This window comes from Ursus americanus, chromosome 10, assembly GCF_024610735.1.
Source record: "Ursus americanus isolate L20-20 chromosome 10, mUrsAme1.1.p, whole genome shotgun sequence".
NCBI lineage: Eukaryota > Metazoa > Chordata > Mammalia > Carnivora > Ursidae > Ursus > Ursus americanus.
The window spans coordinates 30,818,294-30,831,240 of NC_142136.1; the positions used below are offsets into that span (position 1 = coordinate 30,818,294).

A 12,947-nucleotide genomic window follows, 5' to 3' on the forward strand; every position below is an offset into this window, starting at 1 on the left:
GATGATTCCCAAGTCTGCTGATTTTTTTTTCCTTTTTTTTAAACTAATGGGTGGGTTTGATGCCATTTTTAGATGTGAGGAAGGCTGGGTGGGAGGAGTGGGGGAGAAACAGGTTTCAGGGGCAAAATCAAGAGTTCTCATTTCTAAAATGAGAGGGCTGGATCTCTGCGATTTGCACACTTTTTCTGACTAAAGATAGCTGAGAGAAATGACATCCTTCCATCAGTAATTATGATTTCTAAAGCATTGCCAACCATTTTCACCAACAACGGGGCCACTGAAAATAGAGTCTCAGCAGGGGTGGGGAGGGTGCTACGTGGGTGTTTTTCAACCTGAGTGCACATAAGAACGTCCTGCAGAGTTTAAGAGAAGTATACATGTCTACTAGATTCATGGGCCCTTCCCACATGTGTTGAATCAGAATCTCTAGGGTGAGACGTGGGGATCTGTTTAAGAACTGGTAACCGGGTTGTAGGCAGCTTGGCACTTGCATGTGGCTAATTTGGGAAACCACTGCTGTGGGGGATGTGGGGCCCCCTTCCCCTGTCAGGCTTTTGATGACAACTCCAGGAACCAATTTCAGTGAACTTAAGCTCAGGACACAGCATGAACCATACGAGTAGCCACAGCACGGTGTTAAAACGCCTCAGCTACCATCGTGATACTGCTGCTTCTCGATACTACTTCTGGTCAGATTGTTACATGTTTTCTTTCTACAGGCATATTGGCAATAGAGAGAGTGTCTTAACAGTTTACTACACAGTGTTTATGTGTTTGATGGTTATTAGAATATCTGTTCCTTAAACAGCTGTTAAAATATCACTTAACATATCAGTAGTTGGGTAAACTTCATGAGAAACAGGTGGTAGACCAGCCTCTAATCGTAGGTCATGTTCTAGAGTCCTAGCATGGACATTATCTACCCACGGTCTGTCAACACTAGATAATAGTCGTAGACATCTGTTGTCATAGTGAGAGGGTCTTCGAGGAGAAATGGATCAAGGATACACTGAAGCATAATTAGGAGCAGGGTTATAAGCAGTGGGGAAGTGAGATGTCTGGGATGGAGTGAGCCAAGGAGGGTACTGGCTCCAAGGCTGAGACAGGGCCCCCAAATAATGAGGTGGTCAGCGTGAAGCAATTGCTCTAATTAATATAATTAAGGCTTTATTTATGGTCATTTGGGGTTGAATTGGCAGCCCCGCAATTGGCCCTAGGTGGTAATGATGCTCTCAGCTTTGGAAAATGATGCTTCAGGGATTTTGAGGGAAACTTCGCTCTCTGCTTTGTCTCCTGTTCCCCTCCACCCCGAACCTCTACTTTTGTAGGTTTATGAATGAGGGAAAGAGAACATTGAGTCCTGGAAGGAGGCAACATATTCACTCTTCTACCTAGTAAGAGATAGGTTTCTGATTTGACTTCCCCAGAAAGAAAGCGAGGTTAAAGATAGCATTCTTCTCTTTGCTTACTTATTTTTGAGGTATTATATGCTTTGGTAGTTATCTTAGGTATCATTAAGTATCTTAGGTATCATTAAGCTATCTTAGGTATCATTAAGCTTTAGAACACTGGACACATTTGTGTTTGTTCCTTTGATTCAGTTTGCTATCCATAATTGAACTGGATTTTATATTTAAAAATTAGTTCATTTGAGAAAAAAAATAACGGTGTAGGTGTAGGATTTTTAGAGAGTGATTTTTGGTTATGTGTTATACGGTGGAAGCCATGACTATCTTGTAGTTGTCAGAGTGTTTGAAGTTCCTTGTTACCACCATTGTTATCAGCTCCACCATGGCCACTAACAAATATTGGTTGAGGTCAATCAAGTGTAAGATTAGCACGTTAGCAGCTTGGGGTGAAATAGGTTTAAGCGATTTCTGCAGAAACAGGTAAACAGTGGGAGTAGCATACGCTTGTGTTAATTACGAGGGGAAGCTGTTGAGAGAACACATACTTGCCAGGCATTCCATGTTCCCTGACATGACATCTGCACTTAGTCTCCAGGAATGTGGAAGCTTCAGGGCCTGGTTCTAGAGTTTAGAGAAAAATGACAGATAATTAACACTTCAGGTTTTTGTAGGTTTTTGTTCTACTTAATGAAGTGTCACTCTTAATCTGTTGACTTTTTAAAATCAATACATCCACTTGTATGTAGCAGGTAACTTAGTGATTAGGAAATTTTAATGGTTTTTCTGTCATTCTGAAATTCCTATAAAGGATGTGGCATTTGTGGATTTAGCAAAGTTAATTAAGAAAAAAAATGGCTTCATGGTGATTTCTGAGTTGCTCAGAAATGTAATGCACTTTGAAGGAATATCTTGGTAGCGTTGGCAAGTTTATAGCACCTAGTAATTTTGGAAGCTCTAGTGTTAAAGTAATTTATAGCTCCATTATATATGGAAATGGGAGTTTGAGAACTTACGGTAATTGAAACCCGCAGGTAGTCCTTTTCTTGGAGTCCTTTCTGAAAAGTGGTAAAAAACAAACCGTCTTTAAATGTCTTTTCTTTTTAGCTGTTACTCAAATTTCTTTATGCCATTATGTATTGTAGATTCTAAGAAGTGTGAAAAAAAAGTTTTAAAAAGTGGTAAACTGAGTAGGAGCTCCTGGTTGCTTTGCTGCTTACTTCCTGTGGTACAGACACACACTTGCCCCCCAGACATACAGCCCAGTATTAGATGCACGCTTGTAAGCTCGTGGCTTAAGTGATCATGGTGGTATTGGGGATGATGAGGAAAACCATGCTGACTCTTCATGGAAACATTAGGAATCGGTGCAGCTCCATATTGCATATCGCTAGTGTCCAGTCTGTAAGACTGTAGTCACTGAGAGGCTGAATGTGGCTCCAACCAAACTTTATAACATGGCTGCATTTCTGCCCCTTCTCTCTTCCTCCACCCCAGCTCTGCCTTCCAGCCTTCTCTGAACTTCTCCCCATTTCTCATGCCCACTCGGCCTTTCACATCTTTATGTTCACATACAGTCTTTTTTGTTGGGAATGTCCTTTTATCCAGTGTCCCGGTGGCCTGTCTCCATCTTTACAAACACCCCTCAAAAGTCACTTCCTTTTCTATAAAATCTTCTCTATCAGTCCCCATCCCCTATTCAAATAGTTGCTTCTTCTGCACTCCTGTACTGATTGATAGCTTTATTACAGCTGTTCCCAGTACTCTTACTGTTTGCAAGCTTCTCTCCACTAGTTTGTAAACTCATTGGAGGTGGAGACAGTGTCATTTTTGTATCTTGAGCATCTAGCACAATGACTAATATGTATGGGGTATTCATTTTGTGCTTTGTTGAAATAAATTTGTATGTATATAAAATATATATAAAATATATATGGTTGTTTCTTTTGAGTGTTCTCTTCCTAAGTAGGTTAGTACTATGTGTCCAGGGGTATAAGAAATGTGACATTTGACCTGGACCTTAAAGAGGTTTATATTGCAGTTGGAAGAGAAAAGACACACAGGGAAAATGTTAAATAATTAAAGACAGGGATTGGTTCTACCACTGTTTTAAGAAAAAGAACCCGGAGAAAAGATATAGGTCTTCAGTAGAGAACTGGGTAAAAAATGCTGTATTTATACAGAAGGGAATGGGATAGAGTGTATGCATGTATTTTGGAGGAGGAAAAGCAAGAAAAAAAAAAAAAAGCAGTGCCAGACTGTAGAGAATAGATGGAATTGGGAGAATTAGCAAATTACTTCATCTAAGTCTCTTCCTCTCTTCCGGAAAGTAGGAATAATGTTAGTACCTATCTGACAGGATTATGAAAAAGAAGTGAGATAATGCAAACAAAGGAAGCATAGGGTAGCGATTTACTATTATTATTATTAGGTTGTTATCATTACATTGTGGTGGCCAGGCATAAACACACACTTTTATGAGGGAAGCGTAGAAAGCAAAGCCAAACAATCATTCAGGAAGGTATTTGGGGAAAATACAGATAAGGAATCAGGTATCAGATTAGCCAAAAGGAAATTGGGAATGAACTGGTATCAGATCAGTGTTGGGGGACAGGAAAGAAAGGCAGAGAAGTCTGCAGATGAGAACTGAACACAGAAAAGAAAGGAAATGAAGATGACCTTGAAGCTAAGGGAATGCTTACCCTAGGCTGGTAAAAAAACCGATCTGCTTCCTGCTGGGCCTGGAGCGATCACTGAGTGTGGCCAACCCCGGGGCCTGCTGGCAAGGGCAGGTGTGCTGAATGGGTGAGCTTGTAATTAGGGGGACTTGTGGAAAGTGGGGAATTGCAGCAGGGGCAGATTGTGACGGGAGATAGGGTAGCCATGGAGGTCGGTAGAGAGATTGTTGAGCTAAAAGAATGGCTGAAAGGTTTATGGGAAACAGGATCCTAGTTTAAACTGATGTAGTGCTTTCTCTTTGTACTTCTACGTTTGAAAGGCAAGGTCATGCAATCCAGAGACGGTGTCAGTCTCATAGGCCCTTAGGGGAGTCCACAGCTTGCTTGCTTGACTCTTTTTTCTCGAAATATTAGAAAGTTCCTATGTCCAGCGTCTCCACGTCTGTAGATTTTTATCTTACTGTATTATTTTGTAAGCATGAGATAAAAAAAAAAACCTTGTTTGTTGTGCTTATAGAAACATTGAGGGTTTTTGTCATCAATATGGCCAAAGGATTTTCTACCTAAGGTGTATGTTAAATATAGCTGTCTTAGAGTGCCGTTCTCAGACTCACATGTTTATAAAAATCCCCTCAGGTGCTTGTTAGACAATATAGATTTCTAGACCTTACTGCAGACCTACTGAATTTATATGGAAAGCATCTGGGAATTCATGTTTATAAATGTCCCAGTTATTTCTTACGATTGGGCAACTTGGATAAATACTGCTTGTGTCAAATGAAAGACTTCTAAATCCTTCAATCCTTGTGGGTCAGAGATTTTAGTATTTAATTTCTAAGTTATGGTCTGATTGTATTCTGATTCAGACTTTGAAAAGTCATAAGGGATGTTTACTGTATTCTACTTAGACCAGGAATTTAACCCTTGGTTCTCAAATGGTGGGGGGCGTGGATTTTATCTCTAGGGGAAATTTGGCATTATTTGTAGACTTTTTGGCTGCCATACTGGTGCTGTGGGTATTACTGATTTCTGTCTCCATAGATGAGTTTTGTTTGTGCCTGAACTTTATATAAATGGAGTCATACAGTGTGTACTCCTGTGTCTGGCTTCTTTCGTTCAACTTTTTATCTGGGAGATATATTCTTGTTGCATAGGGCAGAAGTTTGTCTTTTTTATTGTTGCATTATGTATACCACAATTTAGTTATCCATTTTACTGCTGACAGCTGTGCGTTGTGTCTAGTTTGGGGCTGTTATGAGGAAAGCTTCTGTGGATATCTTTGCATAAGTCTTTTGGAGAACATAGGCAATCGTTTCTCCTGTGCATCTTCCTAGGAATGGAATTGTTGGATCTTAAGACAGAGTTTGTTTGGCTTTAGCAGTTACTGCCGAGCAGGTTTCCCTAGTGTCAGACCCCACCAGCGGTGGGTGACCTTTCTAGTAGCTCTGCTTCCTTCCCAGTGTCTGATATTGTCAGTTTTTACATTTTAGCCATTTTGTGGGAGTGTAGTGTTATCCCGTGAAGGTTTGAATTTGCACTTCCAAGACAACTAATGATGTGCTAAGCAACTTTTCGAGTAACTAACTGGCTATTTGGATGTTCTCTTTCAAAGTGCATGTTCAAGTCTTTTGCCCACTAAAAATTTTTTTTCCCTTCCTTTTTACTCTTGATTTGTAGGAGGGTTTCCCTTCCTTTTTACTATTGATTTGTAGGAGGTTGTAAGAAGTATATATATATATACACATAATGCAGTTGGTTTAAGTTGGATACTCTATAAAAAGCCTATATGAGTAGCAGGCTGATAATAGATATTATATTGATATTAATAAGTATAATACTATTAACAGTATAATAATACTGATTACTATAATATTCTGTAATATTAATGCATGTATATTAATTTTACTTCACAAGTTGGGATGGGCAAGTGGGGGGGGCTAATATTTTGCTTAAAGCAGACTCTCAGAGAGGACCCATTTCTTAAATATTTTCAGCCAACCATTTACGACTCTTTTGAGGAAGGTCCAGGGCAAGGAGCTTTGTTTGCAGATGGTATGTTAGAGAGAGTGGAGTCTCTCCACTAAAGTCACACTTTTTAAGGGTTTCTCTAATGTGGAGTCAGAATGAAAAGATATGGTGAATTGGTCTGAGTCCAAAGTCATCCTACATTTTTATAATTTTTTTCTCATTTTCCTGTATGGCTGTTTTGTCTGTTCTTAATGTGACAGTTTTTTGTTTTTTTTTTTTATTTTAGTGCCTCGCCTTAGTCTTTTAAGACCTACATTTTCCTTTTCATTTGGAAACTCGTATTTTATTAGTTTACATTCTATTCAGTTACACGAATGTAGTTACATTAACTATGTAGTGAGTACTAAGAGGACTGGGGCAAAACACAGTGACTAATAAGCATAGGATTCCAATAGGGGGACAGAGAAGCTTTCTGTGTGGCGGGTGGGGTCCCTAACTGCCAGCAGCTAGTGGGCTGCGGGCCCATGGGACTCGTTTTACAGAGGCAGGGCAGAGCAAGGGTTAGTTCGTCGGCTCATTTAAGGGGACAGTGATGAAGAAAGCCTCTTCAGTTCTTGTTGAGCCATGTAGTTTGAAAGACAGGATGGAAGGAGGGAAAACTAGATTTTTTGATCTTTTTAATGAGTTACATAGAAATGGTCTCTATTTTCTTTAACTTCTCTAAATCCCGCAGTTAAAACTTAAATTTGGATTTTTCACCAATTCATATTTTCTGAAAAGAATCAGAAGTGGATGAAAGGGTAGCCATATATTTAATCAGGAAAAACATTTATATGTTCATGTTTGCATTTTTCTCAGAGTACTTAACTTTCACATTCAAAATAATAGTTTGGAACTAGAGACTATAGTCTCTATAGTCTATAACTATAGTTATAGTTTCTAACTATATAGTTTCTAACTATAGAAAGTGATATTTGAAAACCTTTCCAATGTGTATATACCTTTATTTCAGATCAGTAGAAATCCTGAGAAGAGGGACCGGGGACTTAGAGGCTCTTGTTTGGTCTTGCTTGTCTGTGTCTGGAGTCGGCCTTGTCCTAACTCGCCAAATTCCACCCCATACATTCTTTTCTAAAGGAGTCTGCCAGTCTCAAGTTGCCTAGTGCTTACTGAAGTCTAGCAGCTCCTATATGTTTTCTGTAGAAGCTGAAGATAGAATCTGTGTTTAATTTGGGAAGTGATACTATCTTTTACTTAAAATCTTTGAGTTAAAAATTAGTTGGAAGCAATTTTTGCATGCAGCTCTTAATGCCCAGTGAACAATAGTTTTATATTACTTATCAGATGTACTTTCAGATGTACTTTCATGCTCAGTTGCTGGGAAGCCTAAGAGTCAACCCTGACATCAAATAAAAATGACATTAACACTTGTAGATTACCTATTAGTGTATGGTACACTATATACTTTTTTAAAAATAGCAATTGAGATTTATTCTATGATGCATTGTTAGAAATAATGTATTTCACAAAATAGTCCTTTATTTTTATTTTTGCTTTCTTTGTTGTTGACACTTTTAGGTACCGGGATCCACATGTGATTTTTCTTATTCAACATTATTAAATAAGAATGTTTTGGGGTGCCTGGGTGCCTCAGTCGTTAAGTGTCTGCCTTCAGCACAGGGCGTGATCCCAGCGTTCTGGGATCGAGCCCCACATCAGGCTCTTCTGCTGGGAGCCTGCTTCTTCCTCTCCCACTCCCCCTGCTTGTGTTCCCTTTCTTGCTGTCTGTCTCTTTCTCTGTCAAATAAATAAATAAAATCTTAAAAAAAAAAAAAAGAATATTTTAAAGTAGAAAATATTTTTTTTTCTCTCCAGTGGGAGCAAATGCTTTACTATTCTTATAATTAATACTGTTTTAAGAAAATTGAATAGCTTGATTTAAATATGTCCGAACGGAACCCAATTATTTCACAATATTTGGGGAGAAAAATATGAACTGGTGAAAAATCCAAATTTAAGTTTTATTTGTGTAATTTAATTTTTGTATTTAGTATTGAAACTAAAGGCAATTATATATGAAATGTATTGCTTGTTAGCGATCCTTAGGAAATTTTTATTTGAATAGCTAGGAAAACCTTGTAACCAGCTGAACTCCTAAGTGTGCTTCTGAACTCTTGGGGATATTTGGAAGCAAAAGCATTCTACCTAGAAATCTTATTTACACTATTTATAAAACAGTATAGTATTAGATTTAATTAATTTAGATGTTGTTTACTGTGACTGATTTGTAGCTACATTGGGCCTAAGAATAAAACTTGTGCAAGTTGATAAGAGTTTTAATACATTTGAAAATAACTTGAAATTTTGCTCATTTGAAATTTACCCTGTCAGTACTTTCATAATTGTCATTGTATGGGTTCATTACACCTGTATGTATTGCCACCTACCTTACATCATTGTGGCCAGAGTTGCCCTTCATTTCTTTTGCATTGTTTTCCTTCATTATTATGTACTGTCAGAATTTCCATCTTTCCAGAGGTATACTTCATTTAATGTAATAGTAGCTTTCCTGAAAATACGTGTGCATCCAATTTTAGTATTGCCTATTTATTTACTTTATAATTTCAGAAAGGAGTGCCAAGCCCTTTAGTGTTAAGCCTTTTAATAGCATCTTTGATATTTATTTAATTTTTAGCAGACACATATGTTAGAAAATTCCCTCAACCAGGAAGTTACAAATGGAAAGGATGATAAATTTATAATACTGGTTGATGAAGCTGAATTAAAACACCAGTTGAAAACGGGGGGAACAATTTGAGATATTTATTAACTGTTGTAATAAAAGCAATAAAATGAGTATGTGGTTTATAGAAAAATCATTTTTATTTCATAGTTTTCTAAGAACTTGTCAATTTTTATGATGAAATATTAACCCACATTTTATTGTATAACTATTCCATAAAAGTTGTTACAAATAGCCACAAGTAATTTTCACCAGAGAAACTGATGGAGGTTAAACTCTATCTTAAAACACTTTAATCCCTCATCTGTGAGTGAAGTGGAGGAGGGAAGTAATTATCTGGATCACAGGAGATAAGATAACATTTTAACTGTGGTTATCTAGAAATGGCATATGAAAGTCTTTTTTCTCTTTGTGGAAGTGTCTGTTGCCAGCCTTCTGTGTGGCCTGTTGGTGTGCTGGGGAGATCTGAGGGGAACCCCAGGGCCATAGTGTCTGGAGGTCTGAGACCTCTCACTCTTAAGTCTGCCCGCAGAGCAGCTGGTTTTACTCGATTTATATACTGGGGGTCTATGAAAGATGTCTTTTGGAAAAAAAGAATTCTCTTGAGTCCAAAACCAGGCTGGTTTAGAAACTGCTGGCCTAAGAGAAAATTTAGGATTTTTAACATGAAGTGAGCTGTTGAAAATTATACTAGAACATAGAGAAGCAAGGGAGGAACAATACAGAGGGCATATCCACACAACACAGTGAAAATGGGAAGAATGTAATAGGATTATTTGCTAAACATATGCTACTTGCTGGGATTATGCTGTACTTTCTTTGTTGTTGAGGAAAAAATTGTAGAATGTGAAGTTAACTATTTTTTTTAAGACTTATTTTAGAGAGAGAGAGAGAGAGAGAGAGTGAGCAAACACGGGGAGGGGCCGAGGGAGAAAGAGAAACTTAGCAGATTCCTTGCTGAGCTCAGAGCCCAGCGCAGGGCTCTTTCTCAGGACCCTGAGATCATGACCTGAGCTGAAATCAGGAGTCAGACACTCAACTGGCTGTGCCACTGAGGGACCCCTGAGATTAACTATTTTAGATAAAATATAGAATTCAATAGCACTTAGTAAATTCATAATATTGGGCAGCTATCACCTCTGTCTAGTTCAAGATTTTCATCACTGTGTTGTACTTTAAAATTTTATCTACTAAATATATTTATACTGACTTCTTTCTAAAAAGAGCGTGGAAGTGGCTTCTATAGTAAAGACGATTAGTGAAGTAGTAATGGAAAATCAGAACCAAGGAAAGGAGAAGGAAACTAATGTGTAATCTACAAGTGTTAATGTCATTTTTATTTGTCAGGGTTGACTCTTAGGCTTCCCAGCAACCGGCATGAAAGTACATCCGATAAGTAATCTAAAAGCATAGAATACCAGCTCCTCAGAGCAAACACTTTTTCTTAGGACTCAGTTCTGAATGAGATTTCTTGTTTGAGACTTGATGTCACGTTGAGTAACTACAGTTTTACACTTGGTACTGGAACATTTATAATATGGCTCTTTCTGTAATAACCTTTGATGAAAGCTAAAGGCACAATATTATTCTGTGAGACAATGATAGGAATTTTAGATATAGCAAAACCACAAATATTTGACTCCTACTTATTTGATCTCAGATTAGTTCAGATAATTTTTTTAACAAGAAAGAGGCAGAATGTGATGCAGGAAGTCCTTAAGAAGACCTTTGTCAGCAGGTCCCAGGGAGATGGGAGCCTGGTTGGTTGGGCTAGGGGTGTTTTGCAGTTAATAGTTAAATAGAGTTTGAAGGCTAAAATCTTTTTTATGTGTTTATGAAATGAGTTGTAGGTAATACAAAGTATAAGCCTCACTGTGCACAAAGATACATAACTATTGTACATGGTTACGGAAGTTGCTGGTTTTAGTCAATGGACTTGGTGGGTGGCAAACCTAGAAATAATTAGAGGATATTTATCAGCAAACATTTTGTTATTTAGATTTGGTAAATTTATCACCAGTGATGGAAGCATGGAAGGATTAAAGTAGATTTTATTGGTTCTGTATACCTGCTGTCAAGCTGATTTTCCTAAAGCTCCTGCTAATTTATAGTAAAACTAGCAGTTTAAGAGAGTTCTAGTTTCATTGCATATTTATAAGCTCTGGGTGTAATCATTCACACTTTTCCTCCTGATATAATATAAAAAAGGAATTCATATTGTTACTTTATTTTCATGAAAGAGGAAACCAAAGGTCATGATGACATAGTGACATCAGACTGTAAGCTGGTGGGCACGGTCCACATATTTTTTATCCCAAACTTTATTTCAGATAATTTTTTTCCAAATAATTTTAAGACTATAAAGTGTGGAAAATAATACTGTGGACATGGTATTTCCTTCATGTAGATTCACTGGTTGTTAACATTTGGGGACATTTGTATTATCTCCTTTGCTAAATGCTGCACTATTTGTTGTTGTTGTTTTAAAGATTGATTGATTGATTGATTTGAGTGGGGGCTGGAGGAGCAGAGAGACAGGGAGAGAGAGAATGTCAAGCAGCCCTGTGCTGGGCGTGGAGCCTGACACAGGGCTTGAGCTCACAACCCTGAGATCATGACCTGAAAGGAAATCAAGAATCTGATGCCCAACTACTCAGACACCCCTTAACTATTTGAAAGTGAGTTATAGACATGATATTTCAGAATGTATCTTTTAAAAATAAGGACATTTTGGGGGCACCTGGGTAGCTTAGTTTCTTAAGCATCTTACCCTTGATTTCAGCTCAGGTCATGATCTCAGGGCTGTGAGATCCAGCCCCACACTGGCTCTGGGCTCAGTGGGGAGTCTCTCTCTCTCCCTCTCCCGCTTCTCCTCTTCTCACTCTCACGCACATGTGCATGCTCTCTCTCTCAAATTAATACATAAATCTTAAAAAAAATAAAAAGGATATTTTCTTTCATTCCTCAACCAGCCTATCATTATTACAGCCAAGACATTTAACATTGATATGATAATCTGATAAAATATACATTCAGATTTTCCCAGTTGTCCCAGAGATGTCCTTTGTAACTGTTTTTCTTTCTTTCTTTCTTTCTTTCTTTCTTTCTTTCTTTCTTTCTTTCTTTCTTTTCCTTCCTTCCTTCCTTCCTTCCTTCCTTCCTTCCTTCCTTCCTTCTTTCCTTTTTCTTTTCTTTTCTTTTCTTTTCTTTTCTTTTCTTTTCTTTTCTTTTCTTTTCTTTTCTTTTCTTTTCTTTCTCCCCCCCAATCTAGGAATCAGTCAAGGAAAAAGCCTTTTATCAGTTAAGGGCCATTTGGTTGGCATGCATTATATCTTTTATAATACTGATAGTTCTGAAGAGTACAGGTCCTTTTCTTATACAGTGCCCCACAGTCTGGTTTTGTTTGATTTTATTTCCTGTTAGATTCAAGTTAAACATCATGGCAAGAATGTTATCTAGGGGAGATTGTGTTCTTCCCATTTCATCACATCAAGAAGCATATATGTCATTTGTTATGTTTTTGGTGACTGCATTTGATAAGTAAGTTAAGGTGGTATTGCCAGATCTTTCTATCTCAAGGTAAATTTTCTCCTTTGTAATTAATAAAGAACTATGGAATGATACTTTGAGAGTATGTGAATATTCTCTTCAGGGACTATTTTAATCATTGTTTTATTCACACCACCTAGTACAGGGCCTGGCATGGAGTAAATGCATAAGAAAAGTTTATTGAATAAGTGAATGAATGACCTGGGATGCAGGTTTCTTTCTTTCAAGTCAGATACAATGTTAGATTTACTTTATGTGAAAATTTATTTCCTATCTTTTATTTTTTTCCAGCCTTACTGAGGTATAGTTGACAAATAAAATTGCATATATTTGAAGTATACAGTGTGATGATTTAATAAATATATGCATGCATTATGGAATGAATACCTCAATCAAGTTAATTGATACATTAATCACCATACATAGTTACTTTGTGTGTGTGTGTGGTGACAATGCTGAGGATCTACTCTTTCACAAAAGTCAAGTATACAATACGATGTTATTAGCTATAGTTATCATGCTGTACATTAGAACCTCAAAACTTATTTTTTTTTAAAGATTTTATTTATTTATTTGACGGAGAGAGAGTCAGCCAGAGAGAGA

General features: G+C 37.5%; 1 protein-coding gene across 3 annotated transcripts in view; it reads left to right on the top strand.

Moving 5' to 3' along the window:
• Positions 1-12,947, top strand: part of TBC1D4 (TBC1 domain family member 4) — a 181,978-nt gene that overhangs the window by 16,954 nt on the left and 152,077 nt on the right. The gene's annotated exons all lie outside the window — the stretch shown is intronic.